We start from the raw sequence: 25,171 nt of genomic DNA on the forward strand, positions 1-25,171 counted from the left end.
CAGAACCTTCTTGCTGTGAGGCGCCCGTGCTAACCACTACACCACCGTGCCATCTGTAAGAACTCTTGCATCTGGGAAATTATTCATTTTTTTAAACAAAAAATTGAAGAAAACCTTTTACAGAGTCAGTAAACATTATGGTTTGTCATGCAAGGAGTGATTGTAGTAAAAAAAAAATAAAGTTACACTTTATGAAAGAGAATTTGTGATCAAAATATCTTTTGTAGCTTGGAAACATTTAGAGATGCAATCTGGCTTTGAACTTTTTTCTTCTTTTTTTTTCTGCCAACCTGCAGAGCCAGAGATAAAATCCAAATATGAAAGAAGGTAGAGGAAGTACACAGTCTGATGTGATAAGGGTAAGAAGCCGCGCCTTTCTTTGAATACAAGATTAAATCAAAAACCTTTGAAGGTTCTTCTGGAGGAATTGTGTAGATCGTAAGTAAAATCCCTGAAGGAACGCGTAAACCTGAATGTACTGTATATGTTACAGGTCAGAATTGCAGATCAGGTGGAATTTTTCAACCTAGGTTAGAATTTTTAACCCGGTTCATAATTTGCTACTTGTATCAGGGAGACTTACACTACGTTCACACTGCAAGGCTTAATGCTCAATTTCCGATTTTTTTGTGAAATCCGATTTTTTTTGTGAGGTCGTTCACATTAACAAATATATGCGACTTGTATGTGATCCTCAGTATGAACGAAAAGCGACCTAAAAGTGTTCCGCATGCGCATTGCAGGATACGACGACGTCACACGCAGTGAGCATGGCCAGTGTTTACGGAAGTAACCTAAAGTTTCCTGTGTATGACAGTAGCCAGCATGGAGTACCTGGCGATGATGCAGTTGTTGTTGCGACGGAGCCAGAACATGCACAATAGCCTGATGTTAAGGAGGAGGTTGAGAAGGAAGAGGGCAAGGGGTTTGGCTCAGGCGTTCTGCGGGGTAGTGACTGCAACCTCCGTTCAAAGGAACGTGTGGGTGCGGAGTCGCAGCCAGGAATGGTGGGATGTAGATGTGCTTCGCTCCTTCACCGACACCGAGTTCATTAACAACTTAACAATAGTGACGTTTGTGGCTTGTTGATGACGTGTAAGTCGGATGAATGCGACCTGGCGGTTCAGAATGAAGTCGCATATGAAAAGATCGGATAGGAATCGGAATTAGGACCACATATCCAAACGGCCTGGGTCGGATTTGAAAAAATCGGATCTGTGTCGTTCATATTGTCAATAAAAGATCGGATACAGGTCACATATGGGCGAAAAAATCGGATTTGAGTCACTTCAGCCTGCAGTGTGAACGTAGTGTTAATCAATCTATCTAGGGTTAGGATTTAAGAAGACTTTGTATTTTCAACTACTTGGTGATGTAATAAGACTGGACTCATTAATAAATTCAAAATATATTATCACTCCTTCTGTTGTAGCTGGTCTAGTGGTTAAGGTGTTAAGTTTGAATCCCAGTTAAATATGAAAAAAGTTTTTTTTTTAATGCTAATTAGGTAGATAGGAATAGATAGGCAGACAGACAAGAGGAAATACTAGGTAGGCATAGACAGAGGGGAAGTAGATGGATGAAAGAGAGACAAAACAAATGATGGAAAATTCCCTTTAAGAACCTTAGATAATCCAAAATTTTACCTAGGTTGGAAATTATGAACTAGGTTAAAAATTTTAACCCAGGTCAAAAAAACAAACAAACACCTAGGTTGAATTTTTTGGCCTGTAACAAGTTTTCACGTTGTCCAAAGGTCCCTAAATGCAGTCACTGGTAGTGAATAAGTTAAGAAGAAGAGAGTAGATATAAAAATACAACATGCTGACCTAAAACACATTAAAATTGGTCAAATACACAGAATTTAATACGAGCTTTTTTAAAAAATAATTATTTCATATGAACTTATTTTCTTCAAGCTTATTGCTTTATTATTTCATAAGGCAAGAAGCCGAGCCAAGAGTTAGTATTGAGTATTATTATCTGCAAAGCGCCAGTGTGACTGAAACTTATTATCTAAACAAATCAAGAGCTCACCAAATACAACACGTTAGTCATTTTAACACCAGATTCGACTTAGTACACAAGTGGAATCAGGTGCTACGGCTTGGATACTGCTTTAAAACACGCTCGCACACTGGCGCTTTGCAGAAAGAATTAGACAATGCTGCTATAGAGGTTTTGATTAAGCTTGTCATGAAAATAAAATGCCCCTGCAGCCAAGTGTGTGGATTTGTTAGAATGTTACACACCAGCAAAAAAAAAAATTACAACAGATCTTATTTTCATGGAAGGGATTTTCCCTAAAAGTGAGATCACTCTTGTCATAGTTCACTGTGACAGTCCTACTGTGACAAATAGGACTGAAAACTGTATGTTGGAGAGCAACCATCAAGATTCATGACTTCCGGGTTCCTGAATGGTTCTTTGTAGCTTTATATCGGGGTTCTACATGGATGTACAACTTTTGTGGCATTTACATATATTGATTCTTGATCAGGTTTTCTTCAAAAGCTCAAATACTTATACAGTGCTTCAATTTATCATGAGTTCTACTTTGTGGTCAGGTCATACCAAAGACCATCATAAAAAATGGGACCTACTGATATCTGGTGAGGCACACCGCAATACAGATGTCAGTAGGGAGTCAAACTCTCGCAGTTACCAGAAGACTGGCCCCCTACCATAACCCTAACTATGTAATACGCGAGAGGCCGAGGGCTATAGAAACGTAGATTGGTAACACCCAATGTGTCTTAAGGGCCTGGTTAGTACTTGGATGGAAGACTGCCTGGGAATACCAGGAGCTGGCACAGGAAGGACTTTGACTTTTGATGTTTATTGTTAACCCTATTTAATCCCAATTTGATCATTTGCCAATTCCCAACCGTTAAATAGATCTTCTCATCCAAAGCTACCAAACTGGGATGGTGCAGGTGAGTCTGTGCTTACTCCGAGACATGTAAAGCCAGCCACTACATCTTTCTTAACTGCTACTCATGCTACATCGCGGGACAGCACTGAACACACACAGAGGAAAACAATCTGCCCTCTTCCACATACAGTGACGGATTTAGGCATGAGCGACATAAGCAACCTGACAGCATTTTGCCAGGGATATCAGGGGCTGCTGGCACAAAAAAATCTGAATTTTGAGATTTGCACAATCGGTTTTCTGTTGCGCATTTGCATGTCACGTCAGTTAACCTTACTGTCCACATACATGAGCTGACAGATGTCCATGATTGGGCATTATAATAGTAGGGTGCACAGGACTCCCAAACACGGATGGCTGTGATGTCTATCTTTGGTTACACCACTTGGGAGCCCTTTTGACAGCAGAATTTGGGAATGAACAGACTCTAGGGGGGTGGCACGGTGGTGTAGTGGTTAGCACTGTTGCCTCACAGCAGGAAGGTCCTGGGTTTGAGCCCAGTGGCTGGTGAAGGCCTTTCTGTGTGGAGTTTGCATGTTGTCCGTGTGGGTTTCCTCTGGGTGCTCTGGTTTCCTCCAAAGACATGCAGGTTAGGTTAATTGGTGGCTTTAAATTGACTGTAGGTGTGAATGGTTGTTTGTCTCTAGGTGTCAGCCCTGTGATGATCTGGCAACTTGTCTAGGGTGTACCCTTCCTCTTGCCCATAGTCAGCTGGGATAGGCTGCAGCTTGCCTGTGACTACAGATAATGGATGGACAGAATCTGGGGTTCTGGTTTTAGTTCATGGTTTCACCAACTTAGGATACAGCTGAAGAAGAAGCCTTTATTTTTCACATATACATTACAGCACAATGAAATTCTTTTTTCTTAGCATATCCCAGCTTCTTAGGATGTTGGGGTCAGAGTACAGGATCAGCCATGATATAGCACCCCTGGAGCAGTGAGGGTGAAAGGCCTAAGGATACAACCGAAGGCCTTGCTCAAAGGCCCAACAGTGGCAGTTTGGTGGTGCTGGGGCTTGAACCCATGAAAAGATCTGACTGAAAAGATCACAGTAGTGACAGTAAAAATATCATCATCTTGACAGCATGCAGTAATGTGACTGAAGATGTCTTAGGCCATTGCAAAGTGCTGGTTTTCTGGTGCCAAAAGTTCCAATAATTTTGTTCACGGAAAAATGGCCTACAGTCATTTAAGTCTACGTTTTTAGAAATAAAAGGTTTCTTAGGGTTCTTTGCATGGTGAATGGTTCTCGCATTTAAATGCTTGGAACGTCCATGAAAGGGAAACCTCTCTGCTCTACATGGAGCATTAAAGGGCTCCTCTAGAGGAATTTAAAACACTTTATAGTTCTAGATTTAACTTTTGTAGCATATATTGCCCTGAAGGTCTCATGCACTGAGGTAAACACCCACAGAATTACAACCTCCACGTAACCTGCAGTATTTTCCAGTCCTGCCCAGATTTGGGCTACTTGCTTTGGATATTTAAACCACGCATCTTTTCATGCTTTGTTACTTTACAAATGTGATCAATAGTGGTGTGTCGACTTGCTGTGGATATCAACTAAAGACGTTCAATGAAGCCCCTTTGTAAGTCCTTGGGAGGCCTTTTCATTACAATAGCACCCGGAGTCCTCCGGCGTTCATTTAGTTGCCATGGATTACTGTTGTTCGCTGTTGGGTAGAGTGAAAAAGGCCGAAAAGTCCTCTCATTGGAAGGTATAGGATTGATATTATTCTGGCCAGATTGTGTAGTCTTGAAAACTCATTCTCACTGATGGAAAAATCTCTTCCTTTTCTCTATGCACAGGCCTTTCTGTTGGATTTTGTTACAGACTATATGACGCTGTGACAAAATCCATATTTCTTTGATCAGTCAGCATATATAATTTTAAAGAAATCAGCACGGTGGATGGTAGTGGTTTAAAATGTGAAGAAGAATGAAAGGCTGAAGTGAAGTGATGTAATAGCTCTGCAGGCTTAATGACATTGTTTGACAGTAGACAAATTCCAGGATGAAATAGCAATCATTAAATTGGGCAAATTATACTAAGTTGGGCAATTATGCGTAAAAATTGGCCAATTAAGACAAAGACTTGTGCTTATCTTGAAATGAGATTATAATGCACATAATAAGACAGCATATCTATGGAATGTTGGCTTTAACGTCTTCAAAGTATTCCATGATTAGTTGAGTAAAGTAATATTTAACATGCAAACAGTGATTATGGCTCAGTTTACTGTAAGAACAGAGAAGCCAGTCAATATAACATATAAATCCCTTGAGGAACATTATTTCCTATAAAAAAAAAACTTGTGATTTGAAAAGTTTGAGATATTTCAGCTGTCTACACATGGCCATAAAATCTATTTTATGAATGAGTTCTCGAAACATCACCTCAGACTCTCAGCTGTGGTCTTCATAGTGTGATCATCTACAGTAGCAACAGAACATAGGAAATAGTGAAAGACATTTCTGTTTATAAAACTCCATTGCTGTTTTATTACCATGAACATATTTCCACTCGGTGCTTTATTCAGTTCAGTTCCTTTTTTTTTTTTTTTTAAATCATGTTCCCAAACATCTGCTGTTAGAAAAAGTAATAATAAAATAAAGATCACATGGCAGGCCTGCTTGTAATTTCCCCTTTTCCTTAATTATCCTTTCCTTTCTGAATCTGTAGTCTTATTGCAGCTGTAAATAAAATTTCATAACATCCCTGGCTATTCATGTGCTCAAAGTTGCGGTCAGCATTTAGGGCTGGAAATTGCAATGATACGGGATGATGTTGTGTGAAAAGTTCAAAACGCTTAGAGTTACTTTTTAATCAATGATAAAAGCCTTATGAGTAATTGACTGGGTGCCGTCTCAGATTTTATATAAAACATGGCGTATTAAGAGGCTAGTTTGATGATTTCCTTTGACTAATAGAAAGAAATGTGTTAAATTGTCACTATAAGATATCAACAGCTATTGGAGAGTTAATATAGGTGTTTGGAAGAAATGATGTTACACCAGTGTAAATCTATTTATCCTGTGCAGGGTTGCAGACAAGCTGGAGCCTATCCTAGCTGACTATGGGCGAGAGGTGGGGTACACCCTGGACAAGTCACCAGGTCATCGCAGGGCTGACACATAGAGACAAACAACCATTCACACCTACGGTCAATTTAGAGCCACCAATTAACCTAACCTGCATGTCTTTGGACTGTGGGGGGAAACCGGAGCACCCGGAGGAAACCCACGCAGACACGGGGAGAACATACAAACTCCACACAGAAAGGCCCCTGTCCTCGAACCCAGAACCTTCTTGCTGTGAGGCAACATTGCTAACCTCTACATCACCATGCCGCCCACCAGTGTAAATCCATCCATCCATTATCCATAACCGCTTATCCTGTGGAGGATTGCAGGCAAGCTGGAGCCTATCCCAGTTGACTGTGGGCAAGAGGCAGGGTACACCCTGGACAAGTCGCCAGGTCATCGCAGGGCTGACACATAGAAACAAACAACCATTCACACTCACATTCACACCTACGGTCAATTTAGAGCCACCATTTAACCTAACCTGCATGTCTTTGGACTGTGGGGGAAACCGGAGCACCCGGAGAAACCCACGCAGACATGGGGAGAACATGCAAACTCCACACAGAAAGGCCCCTGTCAGCCACTGGGCTCAAACCCAGAACCTTCTTGCTGTGAAGCGACAGTGCTAACCTCTACACCACCGTGCTACCCATCAGTATAAATGTATTTGTAAATGTATTCCCATGATTCCCTTTTTGACAGTCATGGTCCAGTCACAAACTCTGTCAGATATCAGGCTTTTTGTTCTATTTATTCTGGAAGACATTTTAAAAGTCTGCCCTTGCAAAAAATGACAGACCGAAGTCCTCATCCTTGTCCATCTTAAAACTCTTGCATATTTAATGAGTTGCATCATTCCTACTGTAAGTATACATGACTGAATAGCTCTGTAGTTAAATATAAATAGAATAATGGCTTCTAATACATTTCAAATAAGTGCATTACTGAACCTAGGCTAGTTCAGTGTTTCCAGAGGGCCTGTTTTGAGATAGGATTGGATAAAGTAACAGATAGCCAAGTGTTTCAACACAATTTATTGATACTATTTAAATCAGGGGGCTTCAATCTTATCCAGAAAGGGCCAGTGTGGCTGGAGGCTTTCTGATTTCACTTGTTTGACTTGTTTAATCACCTCATCTTGGTCTCCAATTATTTATCAAATGTGCCTTCAATTTGGCGATAATGAAAGCCTGCAGCCACAATGGCCCTTTGTGGATAAGGTTGAAGTGAAATGATTGTTAGAGTATAGGTAATTTAATGGTTTTGAAAAGAATTCATTCATTCATCTTCTGTAGCCACTTTATCCTGGTCAGAGCTGCAGTGGATTTGGAGAAAATTTAACATCAATCCATCTATCAGCATACTTTTGGGAGGTGGGAGGAAACCGAAGAACCTGGAAAAAAAACCCACACTGGGAGAACATGCAAAACTCTGCACAGACAGTAAATCAACCTCAGGATGGAAGCTTGGACCCTGGAGCTGTAAGCCGCAATGCTTTCGACTACAGCATCATGTTTGAACGCTGTTTATAGATTATGATCAAATGATCATTAAAGCATCGTTCAAATACGAACATATCAGTCTATAATCGATAGCAGAAAGTTCTTCTTCTCCACATAACCAGCAAAGGCTGTAAGGCAGGGGTGTCCAAACTGATCCATAAAGGGCCGTGTGGCTGCAGGTTTTCATTCCAGCCATGCAGCAGCACACCTGACTTGGCTCATTCAATCAACTGAACTGTCTTCACACAGTCAAATACTTGCAGCCACACCCACCCTTAATTAAAGGGTGGGTGTGTCAGTTGATTGAATAAGCCAAATCAGGTGTGCTGCTGCATGGCTGGAATGAAAACCTGCAGCCACACGGCCCTTTATGGATCAGTTTGGACACCCCTGCTGTAAGGGCACCACTGATGACATTTTAACAGCCCATCATTGGTGTGTCTAGGGCATTTAAACTTGGCAGAGCCCATCCCTCACCAAGCTTGAACAATGGACAATTTAGACTAGCCAGTTAACCTAATTGCATGACTTTGGACTGTGGGGGAAACTGGAGCACCCAGAGGAAACCCACACAGACACGGGGAGAACATGCAAACTACACACAGAAAGGCCCCTCGTCAGCCATGAGGTTTGAATCTGGAGCTTTCTTGCTGGGATGTGACAGTGCTAACCACTGCACTACTGTGCCACCCAAAAAGTTATACTGAACAAATATTATGTGAAGAAGTGAAGCTCATCCAGAACACCAAGGAAATAATTCATAGAAATGAATTAATATAAATTACTATCAAGAAATTCTATAAATACTTGTTTTTCTGTTGTTCTTCACTGACTTTCAGGATACTTTTGAAAATGTCATTATAAATGTCTATATTTTGTTCCTACTTTCTTATCCTAGGTAAATCCATCTCCATTAATCAAATTAAAAAAAAAATTAAATAATGTGTTATGATTCGCCCTATCATCTGGAGATTGCGAGTTTGACTCAAAATGATGTTGCAGCCATCTGTGACCGGGAGCCCAAGAGAACAAAAATGGGCATGCACTCAGGGAGAGAGGGGTGGAATCCTGTTTCTTGCCTGTCAATTACAATGACATAGTGCATGTCAAAGTGGGTGGAATTGTGTTATGTTACCCTGATGTAGCATGAGCAGCAGTTTGAAAATACGTGGTCACCTGGCGTCTCGAGCCTGATGGGAACTGGCCATGTACCCTCCCTGGTGAGAACCGGCCATGTACACTCCCTGATGGGAACTGGCCATGTACCCTCCCTGATGGGAACTGGCCGTGCACTCTCCCTGGTGGGAATCGGTTGTGTACCCTCTCTGGTGGGAATTGGCCGTGTACCCTCCCTGATGGGATTGGCTATGTACCCTCCCTGATGGGAATTGGCCGTGTACCCTCCCTGATGGGAATTGGCCATGTACCCTCCCTGATGGGAATTGGCCATGTATCCTCCCTGGTAGGAATTGACCATGTACCCTCCCTGGTGGAAATTGGCCATGTACCCTCCCTGTTGGGAATTGGCTGTGTACCCTCCCTGGTGGGAATTGGCCATGTACCCTCTCTTGTGGGAATTGGCCTTGTACCATCCCTGGTAGGAATTGGCCGTGTACCCTTCCTGATGGGAATTGGCCTTGGGCCCTCCCTGATGGGAATTGGCCATGTACCCTCCCTGATGGGAATTGGCCATGTACCCTCCTTGGGAGGAATTGACTATGTCCCCTCCCTGGTGGAAATTGGCCGTGTACCCTCTCTGGTGGAAATTGGCCATGTACCCTCCCTGGTGGAAATTGGCCGTGTACCCTCCCTGGTGGAAATTGGCCATGTACCCTCCCTGGTGGAAACTGGCCATGTACCCTCTCCAGTGGGAATTGGCCATGTACCATCCCTGGTGGAAATTAGCCATGACTAAATTAGAGAGAAAAATCAGGGAAAAATAATTTTTAAAAATCCATCTCCATTGTTGCATTCCTTCTTTTCTTTTTCTATCAGAGAGATTTTGCTGAAAACACAGGTTACAATTTACACAGACAGATTCTGCGCATGCGCATCCCGGATTCTAATGCGTCAGTTCTGACAGTGTCAAGTGCGCTCGTCAAATGTGTCGGCGTAGCGCTAAATTCTCTGCGACTTTAAGAGAGGTGGGCGTGTACAGCTGCTGCTCCAGCTCTGATCATCAGAGTGCGCTCCCTCATTCATTCACTCGCTCGCTCAGAGCTTGGACGCAGAGAAATAGCGCACGTACGCACGCACTGCGCGAGCTGAAACGGTGACAGAGCGCTCTGTCTGCTGCTGGGCTCAACGCTTTCGCTGTGACAGCGCAAAAACGGATTACACTTCAGCACCACGGCTCTTCTCAGACATGCAGCTGGATGGTGAGTTTAGAGATTTGCGCACAGCTGTGACCCTGAATAACCCTGCGCGCGCGCTCATTCATTGACATCTACAGGTTTGCGTGCGCACTTTGCGCATTCGGCTGTTTGGAGTCTCGAGCTGTTTGTTTTCACATCACGAGCTGAATGTGTTTGTGTTTTGTAAATATCGTTCTTCTTCTTCTTCTTGGTTCTGCTGGGATCTCCATGGGCTTCTATGCATGTACTGTAGTTCAAACAGAAATGCGTCCAGGTTCATTTATTAGGTGATATTACAGTGCGCATGCACAATGAATGGAAAATTGGGGAAAAACAGTCTCACCTTCCACATGTTTTTGGCCCTTTTTCTTTGCATGTAGTGTTTTTTTTTTGGTGGTTGGATTGCAGCAGGGGTTGAGCTGAGATGATGTGAGATGCTGGTTGATGCGGGTAGAGGGTGCTGCTCCCTCTCTGTGCAAAAATCGTGTACAGTTTCTTCTTCCTGTGCTAAATTTAGTCACTGATGGGTTTTATACATGTAACATTTCCTCTTATCCAATCCTTCCTATTCAATTCATGCCATGTAAAAGGCTCATGAAATTAAACTCATGTACATTATTCTTGCACATGCAATTGACTTTTTTTTTTCTGATCACATCCTAAATCACTCCTCCTTTTTTTTTTATAGTCTTGACACTACTGAATTCAAACTCCTAATAATAGACTTAACCTGTCATAGTTATGTCTATTAAGCTATTGTATGCAACAAACTGAGTTTTAGTGATGCACGGTACACTTTGAGGTGAAAGTCTGTGGTAGCAGGATAACACCGAACATCTGGTAGTGCTTCTGGTGGAGTTTATGTGACGTAGCTTCTTGGTTGTTATGGGCTTCTGAAGTACCTGATGAGATCTTAACCTGTGGTGGAGCTTGAGATCTGCACTGAGTTCCTATTCTGTAATCAGGCCATCGACATGAAACATAACCAAGCATGATGGCATTTATGTGTTTGGAGAAAAAGTGGTGCGGCGGGCAACATTGCCATCCCACAGCTCCTGAGCTTGGGTTATTGTCAGTGGAGAGTTTGACCTATTCGGGCAGTGTATGCATGGGTTTTCTCTGGGTTCTTTAGTTTCCTTCTGCTGTTCAATAACCATAAGAGTAGGTTGGTTGGCTCTGATGATTTTTTTTTTTTTTTTGTAGGTGTGAATGAGTGTGTATGGTGCCCTGCAATGGATTGGTTTTCATCCCATTCAGGATGTGTTTCTGGGATGGATTCCGGGATAGACTCTGAATCTGCCATGACCCTGACCAGGATAAAGCGGTTATTAAATCTGAATTGTGAAGTGTGTTTTGGATTAAAGTGAGTTTAGTGATTTGTGGCTAAAAAGTTTAGGGGCGTTATGTTGAAGAAATAACATGTTTAATATGGGTTGTTGGTTTGTTGTTTGTTTTTTAAACATCTGTAGGGTTTTGCACCAATAGTCTGCATCAAAATGCTCAATGGAACCTGATTCACTACTTTTTCCATATTGAAAGCTCCTGTGTGAATGCCATATTCTTGATCTGAACCTCCTTTTGCCTTCATGCTCTTGAAGGCAAGTTTAATCGAAACGGCAGAAAAGCAGTCAGGCTTGTACTTTTACAGCCACACAATAATTGAACCAAACTGCCCTGCTGGATATTTTAACAAAGGGCCCTCTAGGTACTTTTTAAAAACCCATGCATAACCTTCATCCAAGACCAACACCACCACAGGGCTTGAATGTTTTCTCTATGGCTGGTGCCCATCACAGCAAGCATTTTGCTGATCAGGAGCCTAAGTAGGGAGTGAGTGCTACTCGGAAGCCATGCCCACGTGTGTGGGCACTGAATTGGATGCTTGTCCGAGAGGATATATGGGTGGAGAGAGGGTCATTGTTCAGTGGAAGTCGCTGAGGTAAGGCACTTGGGTTCCTTGCTCATGGCCAGATGTTGTGCTTGGCAGTCATCCTGCTTTAAAACAGGTAAAGCTAGCTGGTTTGAAAAAACTGCCGAGTTTTGCACTTGGGCCCTGATTAACACCACTGGGCCAGTGGGTGTTGGATAAGACACAAATGGTACATGTGAGGATACAAATTCAGTCCTTTATATCCTGATGTGATGCATATATTGACCTGCTTGGGTCATAAACACCTAAAATGGATGTTGTAACTGGAGACTGGGATTCCAGTTTTCAGTGAATCTACATGTAGTTGATTTAATTCTGAACTGAAATCTAGATAGACTTTTTTGCTAATGCTGTGTGAAAGCTTGCCATTAGATTAGATTGCCAGCTTTATTGCTCACTGTGTGAGTGAAAGGGCCACTTCCTTCCCGGTTGGCTTTTATTCCAAGCTTCTGTCTGGTTGGCTCATTTACCATTATGGAGAACTGCTGGAGCTCTGCAGCATGAATACTGCTGGCACAGCTTCTCTGAGGTCTGGCAGTAATTAGCACCATGGTACAGTATATACAGTGTGTCTGCGTTGGGTCGCGGTCCGGGTCTCCTGCGCTCTGCTGGCCTGTGAGAGTTGACTGCAGGCAGAAAGCAAGCTCTTATTAATGGGTTCCAAGCCCCTCTGCTGCGGACACACTGTAAGCCTTTGTTTCCTCGTGCCTGTTTTAATGCTATGTTTGTTCTGTGTGGTGTGTAGACGGCCAGCCAGTCATGGTGTGTTTACTGGTAGAGCTGGCACAGGTCCTGGTGTATAGAGGTCTGGTGGGGTCTTCTAACATTGCTTAGGTTTAAGTGCACCATCTTCCACCTGGTAGGATTTACAAGTAGCATCAGTGTTCAGGTGTGGGGAAACCGAAGCAAAGAAATCTAAAGTCTTTTTAAAGCTGTCTGCCTGGCCCCAGTCTTACTCTAGGGGCTATTGAGCTGCCATAGTTGCATAAAATGCTATTAAGCAAACCTTTATAGCTTGATGTTATCTTGATGGACAGAATTTATAGCTTGTTATTAAGAAACCCTTGAGACTTTCTTTTCTGGGCCAGCTAGTTGGATAATGTATGTCTCTTTATACCATAGTTGTGTTGACCTTAAATATGAAGGTGTTGATTTAACTTTCATTCCAGCATCTCTGGATTCAAATGATAGGTTTATGTTAAGGCACTCGTTCTACCAGGTTATAACCTCCTCCAACAAAGTTAGCAGTGGTAATGTTTTTGCCTCTTGTTTGTCTGTGCCCAACGTAACTCAAAGTAGTGAACTGATTTTGCTGAAATTTTGAGGAAAGGTGGGCCATAGGCCAAGGAACAGTTGATTTTAGATTTTGATGCAAATCCGGATATGTGTCAAAGTCCTTCCCGTGCCAGGACCTGGTCTTCCCAGGCAGTCTCCCGTCCCAGTACTAACCAGGTCCTCAAGGTGCATTGGGCGACGTTGATCTCCGCTTCTTCTATAGCCCTTGGCCTCTCGCCTATACAGCTCTGGTTAGGGGGGGTTAGTCCTCTGGTAATCGCAAGAATTTGACTCCTCACTCGCATCTGTACTGCAGCATGCCTTGCCAGACAGCAGTAGGTACCATTTTTATGATGGCCTTTGGTATGACCTGAGCGCAAGTAGAACTTGTGACCTCCTGATCGAGAGGCGGACATGCTAACCACTAGGCCAGCTTGTGGTATATGTAATAGTTTTTTTTTTTTTTTTTTTTTTTTAACCTCCGCCAAGGAGGTTATGTTTTCGGTAGCATTTGTTTGTTTGTTTGTTGGTTTGTCTGTTGGCAACATTACGGAAAAAGTTATGAACAGATTGCTCTGAAATTTTTTCCAGAGGTGTGACTGGGCACAAGTAACAATCCATTAAATTTTGGCGGTGATCCGGATCACCGTCTGGATCCGGGAATTTTTTTTAAAGGATTCTTGGCGGAGGTCTGCGCTCTGAGTGCTTTTCTAGGTTTTTTTTTTTTGGTCGTCATGTCCGTTTCCAACATAACTCGAACTGGTGAATACATTTTGATGAAATTTGGTGTACAGCTTTAGTATTATCCCAGGTTCAAATCATTTTGATGTTGATAATACGTGGCTTGGTGGAGGTATGCTCTACCAAGTGTCCTAGTTGTTTCCATAATGGTTGATACAATAGACACTGGGTGGCACGGTGGTGTAGTGGTTAGCGCTGTCACCTCACAGCAAGAAGGTCCGGGTTCGAGCCCCGTGGCCGGCGAGGGCCTTTCTGTGCGGAGTTTGCATGTTCTCCCCGTGTCCGCGTGGGTTTCCTCCGGGTGCTCCGGTTTCCCCCACAGTCCAAAGACATGCAGGTTAGGTTAACTGGTGACTCTAAATTGACCGTAGGTGTGAATGGTTGTCTGTGTCAGCCCTGTGATGACCTGGCGACTTGTCCAGGGTGTACCCCGCCTTTTGCCCGTAGTCAGCTGGGATAGGCTCCAGCTTGCCTGCGACCCTGTAGAACAGGATAAAGCGGCTAGAGATGATGAGATGAGACACTAGACACTGTAAGGCTAAAAGTTTGTGGACACCTGACCATCGCACCCGTAAGTGGTTCTTCCCCAAACTGTTGCCAGCAAGTTGAAAGCCCACATTTGTTTAGAATGTTATCGTACACTTTCGTAGTAGAGTTTTTCTTACAATGGCCAAATTTCCACAGCCATCTTCCAGAATCTAGTGGAAAGCCTTCCCAGAAGAGTGGAAGTTATGAGAACTGCAAAGGCGGAGTTAATCTGGAATTGCAAATGGCCATAGTGCTTACATGATGATATAGTGGTTAGCACGGTTGCCTCACAGCAAGAAGGTTCTGAGTTTGAGCCCAGTGGCCGACAGGGGCCTTTCTGTGTGGAGTTTGCATGTTCTTCCCGTGTCTGTGTGGGTTTCCTCCGGGTGCTCGGGTTTCCCCTACAGTCCAAAGACATGCAGGTTAGGCTAATTGGTGGCTCTAAATTGACCGCAGGTGTGAATGCGAATGGTTGTTTGTTTCTATGTGTCAGCCCTGCGATGATCTTGTGACTTGTCCAGGGTGTACCCCACCTCTCACCCACAGTCAGCTGGGATAGGCTCCAGCTTGCCCGCGACCCTGCACAGGATGAGTGGTTATGGATAATGGATGGTTGGATGGTCTAGTGCTTACATACATGCATATCTATAATGTATAACCATTTTATATGAATTGATTAACATTTATGGGAGGAGTGAGTCTCCAGTGTCGGTGCTTTATCATTCTGTGGCACAGTTTTCCGTCATTGGGAAGTCTTCCAGGCAGAGGACATTTATGGTTTTCTCGGTAACATGTTGAAGTTTTTTTTTCTATCTTTTTATAATCTTATGGAGAAAATCAGGGAATGTGATTTACTAAAAATGTCTGGACTTGATGTTATGGGAGGAAAAAAAATCAACTTTATGGTGGTAAGAGTGACTGTGCTTTGAAGCAGGCCATGTTTCACCAACTTGTTGATTATTTTCCTATAACGGCACACCCTGCCATGTTTTCTTCCTCACTTGTGAAACTGATGTTGCAAAAAGCAGCAATATGGAAATAACCCCAATAGCCAGTCGCTTGTTTTCATACAGCGTTCAAATTGGGACTGAATAAAAACTAACTGGATTCAAATAAACGGTTAGGAGGTTTGTAAAATCTAGCTGAGATGGAAAAAGTTGTATCTAGACTTCTAATATAATATACGAACTAAAATACATGTATTAGCACAATTAAAGATCAACACAATGCATCAGGATTATAAACTAATATTAATTCTAGACGCCTTTTGCTGGCTCATGTTGCTTATCATACCTCTGCATATCTGCGTCTTTAATTGTGCTGTAAAAATTTCTCCATTATCGTGAAGTGTGTTTGATTGCCCCAGTTGTAATTTGTTGCTTTGATATGAACTTCTAATACGTCTAAGAAAGCATGTTGGTCTAAATCTCAAATATAAGTGGAATTAAATTTTCACTAATAGTGATGGAAGGGATTTTTTTTTTCTTTTTAAAGAGAGAGAAATGACTGCTTTACCAGGCGGGATTTAAATTTTTTTTTTTTTTTTTTAATCTAGGGATGCCATCTCCTTCCATCTCCTCTCAAAATGAGCCTTGGTTTTATTGCAAGCTGTGATCATCCTGACCAAATATCAGCTGCTCCAGATGAGTGTTTCTGTGGGAGTTTGGATGAATCCCAAGCTTCACATATTCCAGTGAACGGAAATAAATCTGGTGAAAATAATGCAGGGCTATCTTTAACTAGATTGCCAGCATTTTTATGATATTACAAAACCTTTTGAAGACATTTGAATGACTTGTTTCAGCTTGAGTCCACTTTTATTTGCTGATCGAGGGGGATCTTTTCACGCAGTATACTCGTAGTATAGAAACAAAGCGTCCTAGAGTCATATTTCACTTGTGTGAACGTGGTCCGCGTTCTCCCAGGTTAAACATCCTGGAGTCTGGAGAATCCTCATTAGTGGTGCCAAGAAAAGATAAAATAAAAAGGCTTCAAATGCATGCTCAGTGCTGTGAAGAGCTTCAGAATCTTCAAGGGATATACTGGTACAACTCCTGAATGTTGAGTTTATGGATCAAGGAGTTTTATTCTTTCACAAGATGACGACGACGACAAACAGGCAAAGATGATGATGTCAGTTAGCATGGTAAGTGTGGTAAAAGTAAGCTTTGCAACCGTGATCACCAATGAAAACAAAGGCTCAAGTTTTTGGATGGTTTATTGGATGTGTAACCCTGGTGCCAAACCTCATAGGATCTTTAAGGATCCATGAGGATTGTCAAAGACCTTCTAAAGATCCTTAAAGGCTCTTAAAAAGATCTTCATCTGCAAAATCATTTGTAAAGATCCTCAAGGATTTGACAAAGATCTTTTAAGGATCCTCCAAAGATCCTCATAATGATCCCCGCAGGAATCTTTGCAAGGATCCTTTAAGATCCTCAAGGATTCAAGAAGAATCTTTCAAATATCTTATAAGGATCCTTCTAAGGATCTTGTTAAGGAAAAAGCAAACAGATTATTGAGGATATTGTTTGCCATCTGTTTGCTTTTTTCTGAATGTTCAACATAACTGTGTTCATGATATGTTATGCTGGTATCAATAAAGAATTTTGTTTGAAATTAAATGTGGCTTTTGTCTTTTAAGATCCTTGAAGATCTTTGCAAGAAGTTAAGATTGTTGAGATCCTCAAAGACCCTCACAAAGAACTTTACGGATCCTTGAAAGATTTTCACCAGGGAAGTTAATTAAATATTAATCATCAGCAGGTATAAAAAGTAAGCAGTATTTCAGCAATGGTGCCAGTTTAGAACCATTCCTTGGTAAGTGGGTGATGTTGCTGGGTTGGGTTCAGTTTGATCTTGGATTTGGGTTCATGTCTGTGTGGAGATTTGCATGTTCTCCCTGTGGCGTTCTTCCTACTGTTCAAAACACGCTGGCTACATTAAAATGCCTCTAGGTGTGAATGAGTGTGTGAATCCCAGCCTTCATTGTGTGTGAGCATGGTGTCCTGAGATGCACTGGCATCCCATCCAAGGTGTATTCTCACTTTGGCACCCAGTGTTCCCCAGAATAGCCTCTGAATCCACCATGACCTGGATAAAACAGTTACTGACTGAATTTTCCACAAATTGGGCAGCACGGTGGTGTAGTGGTTAGCACCGTTGCCTCACAGCAAGAAGGTTCTGGGTTCGAGCCCAGTGGCCGATGGGGAGGCCTTTCTGTGTGGAGTTTGCATGTTCTCCCCGTGTCCGCGTGGGTTTCCTCCAGGTGCTCCGGTTTCCCCCACAGTCCAAAGACATGCAGGTTAGGTTAACTGGTGACTCTAAATTGACCGTAGGTGTGAGTGTGAATGGTTGCTTGTCTCTGTGTCAGCCCTATGATGATCTGGCGACTTGTCCAGGGTGTACCCCGCCTCTTGCCCATAGTCAGCTGGGATAGGCTCCAGCTTGCCCGCGACCCTGCACAGGATAAGCGGTTACGGATGATGGATGGATGGAGTTTGCACAAATTGTCATGATGTAGCAATAGTGGTGGAGTGGTCATGGTTTTGGCCAGTGTAGTGCTCCATGAAGCTGTCTGCTGTCCTTTTTTTATGCAGCAAATAATGCCGGAATCAGACTACACTCTTGGAAAACAAAGTACACTGTTGTACCCCTAAAGGTACAATGGATTGTCACTGAGGCAGTACCTTCTAAAGTACTTATTTGTACCTTTTTTATATACTGGTTGAGAACATGTATGTACCTTTTTGACCCTAAAAAGGTGCAAATGGTTACCTTGAAGTCCAATAAGGAGCCCTAGGGAGTACATTAATATAGACTGTACCATGGGGGACAGAAATGGACTCCTCCTGTACATCTGTTTCTGACAGTGTATTTTTGTCTTTCACAATGGCCACCATATCAGATCAGGCAATCCTAGTGCCATAAATTCTTGTCCTGTCTTGGTCGGAAGATTGGTGACACTACAAGTTTGACCCTGACCAATCATGGTTTATATCCTAGCATGTCAGTGGGGAGGAGGGTCAAGAAATTGTCAGTCATGGCTACAGAAGGAACATCAAGGAACACGTCATGGGAGTTGTCAAATTAGGTGAGAACATGCAAAAAGCTCTGACATGCTAGATTTTCGTCAGGGTGTCGTGGTGCATCTCGGATTCTGCATTAATGTTCTTTGATTAGGTCACATGACAAGGCTTTTGTTGTTCCCAACGTCCATATTCAGATGCTGGAAATTTGTTGGCCATGACACATTTATTTCAAATCGATAGTCTGGTCCCAACATAAGGTGTTATGGAAAGTAAGTCCAGCTTAGTCTTAGAAGAACAAGTGCAGCTAATGAAGCAAGACAGTGACCACTAAGGCATGTGCCTTGCTGTTGAATTACTCCTCACAAAAGAAAATACACCTTTAGCACAGGTTCTATGGGAGTTGTATGTTATAACTCGTGTTGCAGACTCCTCTCATCTCATTATCTGTAGCCGCTTTATCCTGTTCTACAGGGTCGCAGGCAAGCTGGAGCCTATCCCAGCTGACTACGGGAGAAAGGCGGGGTACACCCTGGACAAGTCGCCAGGTCATCACAGGGCTGACACACAGACACAGACAACCATTCACACTCACATTCACACCTACGCTCAATTTAGAGTCACCAGTTAACCTAACCTGCATGTCTTTGGACTGTGGGGGAAACCGGAGCACCTGGAGGAAACCCACGCGGACACGGGGAGAACATGCAAACTCCACACAGAAAGGCCCTCGCCGGCCACGGGACTCAAACCTGGACCTTCTTGCTGTGAGGCGACAGCGCTAACCACTACACCACCGTGCCGCCGTGTTGCAGACTAAATACCTATAAATTAAAGTTAAACTGCCTTTCAGATTTTAAGTGTAGGTCATAAAAAGAATCTTCCCTGACGCCCAATTATTTTCGTTTAGTGGACCGAAAGCTGCTGAATTCGAATCACAGACTTCCAATTTTATTGCATTTTTTAAAATGGAGTAGTTGATGAATATGTGGCCCTAAATCCTTTTTTTTTTTTTTTTTTTCCTGCTTCACCATGACGCAATTCAAGATATGTCCTGCATCACGTGGTGGGCTTTCCCTGTTTGCGCAAGGCATTGTGGGATACAAATTTGAAACGGGAGAAGAAAATGGAGGACGGGAGTGTGCGAATGAAATGTGAAAGACCGACTACAGTAACAGAAAGCGAAAAGAAAAGATGTTATGTTACATGCGAAGGAAAGGAAACGCAGGACCAAACTAATGAATATCGGCGGTCAGCGAGCACCTCGGTGTGATCAGCTGTTCGTTTAGCGACAGAATGATGGAACTGTCGGCGCACGGTCAAAGGTAAACCTGTAGATGGCAGTAATGCAACACTGGATGTGAGCTTCCGTAAAACCGCAAAGAAGGTAAACCTGCGCATATAGACTTCCTCTGTCTGCTTGACTGTATGAAGCGAGCGATTTCATGCACATTATTTGCTCAGGAATCCCCTCAAATTAAATAACTTGCTAGCCACAGAATGGCCCTTTTGAGATATTGCAGAAATAAACATGCATCACGATGACGAAATTTCAGAGGGAACTAAATTTCACTGATTTTTATGAAATCGAAAGCCCATCTTGCCTTAAGATTTTTAAGAATTACTTAAATGTAGCTTCTGTGTAAAACATATTAAGCAGGGATTTGTTCCCCTAACACCCCTTCTCATTTTCTCATTCACCCGTGACCATGCCTGTCATTCTGTCCTTCTTGCTGATCTTTCTGACAGCCAGATCGCAGATTTGATCACTAAGCTGCCAGTCAATTTCAGAAGTAGGAAGCGGGACCAGATTGGAGCTGAAGGAAAGGTCATGTGTGGGTTCGTCATGGTTTGTGTCTCTGACAGTTCTGGATAGCTTCTGGGAAATACCTGTGTGGAGAGGAAGTTCTGCGTGGAAGGAATGCACCACTATGCCAGCCAGGTTGGACACGTGTTCAGGACTGGCAGCAGCCGAGCATGTTGTGGTGATAGTCATGCTTTTTCACGGTACTGTGTTCTTATTTTCCTGTCAAATTAATCCTCTTGGCTTACAATGAAACACTTCTCATCCTTTGTTTGTACCTGAGGTCTTAATACTCCTTGCTTTGTGATCGGATTCCTTTCTTTGAAAGAAAGGAAAACGTTAACCTCCCCTCCCAGCTCTGTGTCCACACCTCCTCTCCGTACGTTGTCTCTTACACTATGTTCACACTGCAGGCTGAAGTGACTCGAATCTGATTTTTTTTTTTCGCCCATATGTGACCTGTATCCGATCTTTTATTGACGATATGAACGACACAGATCTGATTTTTTTCAAATCCAACCCAGGCCGTTTGGATATGTGGTCCTGATTCCGATTCCTATCCGATCTTTTCATATGCAACTTCAGTCTGAACCGCCAGGTCGCATTCATCCGACTTGCACGTCATCAACAAGCCACAAACGTCACTATTCTGCGCTGAAGTAGGCGGCGGGTCTCTCAAAGTTACAACAACATGGCGCATGACATCAATGCGACTCCGCACCCACACGTTCCTTTGAACGGAGGTTGCAGTCACTACCCCGCAGAATGCCTGAGCCAAAACCCTTGCCCTCTTCCTTCTCAACCTCCTCCTTAACATCAGGCTATTGTGCATGTTCTGGCTCCGTCGCAACAACTGCATCATCGCCAGGTACTCCATGCTGGCTACTGTCATACACAGGAAACTTTAGGTTACTTCCGTAAACACTGGCCATGCTCACTGCATGTGACGTCGTCGTATCCTGCAATGCGCATGCGGAACACTTTTAGGTCGCTTTTCATTCATACTGAGGATCACATACAAGTCGCATATATTTGTTAATGTGAACGACCTCACAAAAAAATCGGAATTGAGCATTAAGCCTTGCAGTGTGAACGTAGTGTTAGAGTCTCGTTTCTTACTCCAGTTCGCCAGGAACAGGATGCAGTTACTCCGAGGAATAAAATAAGTTAGTTATGCTATCTCATCTCATCTCATTATCTCTAGCCGCTTTATCCTGTTCTACAGGGTCGCAGGCAAGCTGGAGCCTATCCCAGCTGACTACGTGCGAAAGGCGGGGTACACCCTGGACAAGTCGCCAGGTCATCACAGGGCTGACACATAGACACAGACAACCATTCACACTCACATTCACACCTACGCTCAATTTAGAGTCACCAGTTAACCTAACCTGCATGTCTTTGGACTGTGGGGGAAACCGGAGCACCCGGAGGAAACCCACGCGGACACGGGGAGAACATGCAAACTCCGCACAGAAAGGCCCTCGCCGGCCCCGGGGCTCGAACCCGGACCTTCTTGCTGTGAGGCGACAGCGCTAACCACTACACCACCGTGCCGCCCTAGTTATGCTATGCAATGATTAATTCATGGTAACACTCCTTAACCCAGACATCTAAATATTATAATAACTGGCTGGAGAGCTATTTTCTGTTCGGACCTGCTTCTTTTTTTTCCAGCACTTATAAACACAATGTTTCATTGTTTTCTTCCAGGACCACTCAAGTGCTGCATTAGTGGCATGGAGAACACTTTCCTGCTTCTCTGCTCTGTGTAGGAATAACAAAAGACTGCTGTCTTGGCTACCTGTGAGGAGGTTTTTTTTTTTTTGAAGCCGGATCACTGTGCAAACACTGGTGGAGTTCTAGGATGTGAGACGGCTTGCCAATTTATTATGGAAAGTCAGCTAATGAAGTTAGTGACTAATATGTTAATTTTGTGAATTGTCTAGACCACCTTGTTGCCATGTCCTAAGGCAGCACTTAAAAAGGAATCTATAATCTTTATGGCCAAGTATAAGAAGCAGGTGCATTGCTAAAATTGGTGGGTGTGTGAATCATTAAGTCTTTAGTACTGGATGATTTAGTACTGGCAGAATGACCTCGGTGACTTCTTCCCATTTATTTTTACTTTGCCTCCTGGCCTTGCCCTCATCCATTCACCATACTCAACCTCCATCCTCTGAACTCAGTAAGATGCTCGTCACGTTCCCGTTAACTCCCTGCTTACATTTACAGACAATTAGCTCCCATCAAAACAGGCCACATGACCGGGCACAAAGCCGGAGGGGCACTTCTTGTCGCACCCCAGCCCCCTCTTGACTAATGTTACACCAAGCTACTGAAAATGAAGGGGGAGGTGAAAAGGCTGGTCATCTATTTTGTGTTCTGCTCATGCTCAGCACAAAGCTGTTCTTTCACGAGGGATCTGAGGCACATATGGAAACATTTTTCCTTCCCGCCAGACGCAAGTTTTCCCCTCACCTAATACTACCCTCCTCAGCTTCCATCGCTCCATCACTGAGTTGCGCAGCTGTGCTCTGCCTGGACGAATTTTGGAAAGTCCAAAATTTGCTCAAATACTGCCTCATAGATTCATATCTGTAGAAACAATGGCACAGTGATGGTTTGAGAGTAAAAATATCTAAAAACAGCACGATACCTTCACAACGTTAGTTGATTTTTCTGGTCTGATTTAGATGGCCGGTTTCGGAGGGTATAGTTTGGGGTGTTATCTTTTTACTCAACACCTCCCACTTTTTTTCCCCCCCTTCTAATAAAAGCAAGTTCAGCTTGGGGAATATTTCTATAAAAGGCAGCATGACATATTTTAAAAGACGCAAAGAAAAAAAAAAAGGTTTCAAGATAGAAACCCCACAGATTTTGAACAGAGGGACATCCATCATATGGCAGAATACTTAGGAGTTTGGCTGGATTCGAAGATGGAAAGATACATGATGGAGAACAGCTACACACTACACTAAATTTTTTCGAAGGCAGCTATTCAGCAGCTCATCTTAAATCATCTTTATGCCTTTGTTTGGACTCCTCGGAGATCTGCCGGACTTCGCAACATCTATGTGACACTCTGAGCAATGATGTGTAACATTTGGTATTCGAGGGAGATAAAAATGGAAAAGAGCACGTAGAACAGTTGTGACCTTTTATATATTTTAAAAAAAGAATAAGTATAATTTCAAAATGGTGTGACTGGCAACACATTTTCAGAACCTCCTGTAGCGAGGACGGCTTCATCAACTTTTCCCATGAACAGAGATGTCTGACACCGATGGTTTCCAGGAGTCCAGATATCGAGAGCATTCGGTACACTTCTGCTCCATTAAGGTCTGGAAGATGGGGAATGAAATGGGTTGTTGCCTTTCGATGACCCTTTTACTTAAATGTCCAGGAAATGTACTGGTATTATGAGTCCGGATCCTCGTTATTATCTCATCTCATCTCATTATCTGTAGCCGCTTTATCCTTCTACAGGGTCGCAGGCAAGCTGGAGCCTATCCCAGCTGACTACGGGCGAAAGGCGGGGTACACCCTGGACAAGTCGCCAGGTCATCACAGGGCTGACACATAGACACAGACAACCATTCACACTCACATTCACACCTACGCTCAATTTAGAGTCACCAGTTAACCTAACCTGCATGTCTTTGGACTGTGGGGGAAACCGGAGCACCCGGAGGAAACCCACGCGGACACGGGGAGAACATGCAAACTCCACACAGAAAGGCCCTCGCCGGCCCCGGCGCTCGAACCCAGGACCTTCTTGCCGTGAGGCGACAGCGCTAACCACTACACCACCGTGCCACCCTCGTTATTATCTACTAGATTTTTTTTTTTTTAAATGTTATTTCAAGAATTTTGGATGAGAATAATAAAGGGGGTGGGGTAGTGAATAGCTTCCAGTAACTTATGCTTGATACCTGACTTCAAATCCTGATCAGTTGGGAACAAAGCAAAATGAAAACAGAAGGCTGATGATGAAGTTGCATTCTTTGAATGACGTTCTGAGGGTCAGCTGTGCAGTGTTATTAGATTCCTGTAGTCCCATGGATGGATATTTTACGACCATAGCAGCCCTCCCCGAGTGTACTGAGGTCTTGACACTGCCCCGCACAGCACTCTTGTTTATTTGTTTGATTGTGGGAAAATTCCTGCAATGTCCGTGAGAGAGCCTACCCCATTCCCTGACTCGTCTTTCCCACAGGGGCTCAGCTCTGTTCCTCTCAGCAGCCCCTCTGACTGGCAGAATGCACAGAGTTCAGCTCTGGAAACATAGAACTTTTTTAGCTCATATTTATCAATTGCTGAGTTTTTCTTCACATCCTTGTGTGCGCGCAGGGTCCCTTGCGATGGACCGACGTCCCATCCAGTGTGTATTCCCAACATGCACCTCATGTTCTTGGGATAGGCTCTGGACCCACCATGGCACTGATGGATACTGGAGATGGATAAATGAGTGAATGAATGTTACTCTTTCACACCACCAAGCTTCAAGAAGGAAGACGAAAAGAAACAGGAAGCCCTCTGGCTTTTCGGACCACTGTAGTGCTTTGGCAGAAAGTTCTGGCCTCCTGAAAATCTGCTCAGATCAACGTCCAGGCGAAGGGGCCAAGGGGGAGATGGAGATCTTGATACAGTGTCGAACTTTTGGGAATGTCTAAGCACCAAAGGTTTACTTTGGCCTTTTTCACCAGATCGGCATTTAAAAAAAAAAAAAAAAAAGCAGGATATTGAATATAAGATATTAAGTTTGCAATTTCATTTCAAGCCGCCTTAGTGTTCCGGTTGAACGATTTGCCCTTTGGCTCGGGTAATAGACGGATTTGTTTTTAGCTTTAATACGACCTTCATATTGTGTTCTTTTTATGGAATTTTATCATTTAAGAATCTGATGGTTAACTCCTTGGGAGAATAACGCTGAGACGTGGTTATTCTCAGGCGTGCCTTTAATTTCACATCCAGTATATTGTAG

The 25,171-nt window shown here is 43.4% G+C and overlaps 1 protein-coding gene across 2 annotated transcripts in view; it reads left to right on the forward strand.

The window, feature by feature from the left end:
- The first annotated feature begins 9,736 nt into the window (after positions 1-9,736).
- Positions 9,737-25,171, forward strand: part of daam2 (dishevelled associated activator of morphogenesis 2) — a 300,252-nt gene continuing 284,817 nt past the window's right edge. For both annotated transcript variants that reach the window (XM_060934710.1, XM_060934712.1), the window contains exon 1: positions 9,737-9,905. The gene's annotated coding sequence lies outside the window, so the exon portion shown is untranslated. The remainder of the gene's footprint in view (positions 9,906-25,171) is intronic.

The sequence above is a fragment of the Neoarius graeffei genome, chromosome 11 (assembly GCF_027579695.1).
Source record: "Neoarius graeffei isolate fNeoGra1 chromosome 11, fNeoGra1.pri, whole genome shotgun sequence".
NCBI lineage: Eukaryota > Metazoa > Chordata > Actinopteri > Siluriformes > Ariidae > Neoarius > Neoarius graeffei.